Source organism: Acyrthosiphon pisum, chromosome A1, assembly GCF_005508785.2.
Source record: "Acyrthosiphon pisum isolate AL4f chromosome A1, pea_aphid_22Mar2018_4r6ur, whole genome shotgun sequence".
Taxonomy (NCBI): domain Eukaryota; kingdom Metazoa; phylum Arthropoda; class Insecta; order Hemiptera; family Aphididae; genus Acyrthosiphon; species Acyrthosiphon pisum.
Genome location: NC_042494.1, coordinates 117,965,830 through 117,966,810, shown reverse-complemented (window position 1 = coordinate 117,966,810; position 981 = coordinate 117,965,830). Strand labels below are relative to the sequence as shown.

Here is a 981-nt window from a genome sequence, read left to right as displayed (position 1 = left end):
ACTTTGGCTGCAGGATTTGTCTGCACGGCCATGTTATGTAAAGATATAAACCGTCTGTGAACCGGCAAGCTGTTGAAATCGCAACCATCTAATGGTTTCGGTCTATTTGACCGAAGATCAATAAAAACCATTTGCATAATTTCGTTCTCGGAGAGTTTCTGGTTAACAGATGAACTACTGTCGTGTGTTGCTTTATTTGACATGATGGTTTTATGATGAACGTTGAATAAACAGATTATAATATGAAAAAACGATTTAACTTTTAGACAAAAGTAGATAAATTTATTCGTAATGTTCGCAAGACGTAAAAAATTAATACTGATTGGTAATAACTGTGACACAGAAACGAATAATACATTTTCCAAACAATTATATGCACATAGCAACAAGATGTTTGTTTATTTGGTAAAACTGAATGTATCTATTTTTTTCCAACATTGTATAGGTACAAGTTTACAACAATTATTTATTAAATTCTTATCTTTATTTTTTAGTTATACTGCTGAAGTACAAAACTAAATGTTATTTTATTGTATAATGAAACCTATCATTTTTAGATTAGGTAATGGATATTTGCCATGCATAGTAGGTATATAGAAAACAAACAAAATGATAATAATATAATCAATATTTTTGCGATATATCTTTTTCCTTTATTCTAAATGTCTTTGTAATAAATTGGACAAAGATGGGCACTAACTATAGTTAGTTTTAATTCATATTAATTTTGTTACTTAATTAGTTGAATTTAATGTGTAAAATAATCTAATATAACTCGTCAAAAATAATAAATAACTAGTTATTTTCGTAGTTTATTTTTTCATTTATTGAATGATTCAATTTCTTATTTTATTGTATTCTAATGACTGATATTTCAAGAAATTAGGGTTATTGTCTACCTATTTGATAAATTTTATCAAATTATCAGTTGACAGTTGTTTAATTTAATTTTTCATTCATCACCAATAATTCAAGTTAGTT

At 26.3% G+C, this 981-nt stretch overlaps 1 protein-coding gene across 1 annotated transcript in view; it reads right to left on the bottom strand.

The window, feature by feature from the left end:
• Positions 1 to 981, bottom strand: part of LOC100574036 (outer dense fiber protein 3-like) — a 9,225-nt gene that overhangs the window by 3,687 nt on the left and 4,557 nt on the right. The gene's annotated exons all lie outside the window — the stretch shown is intronic.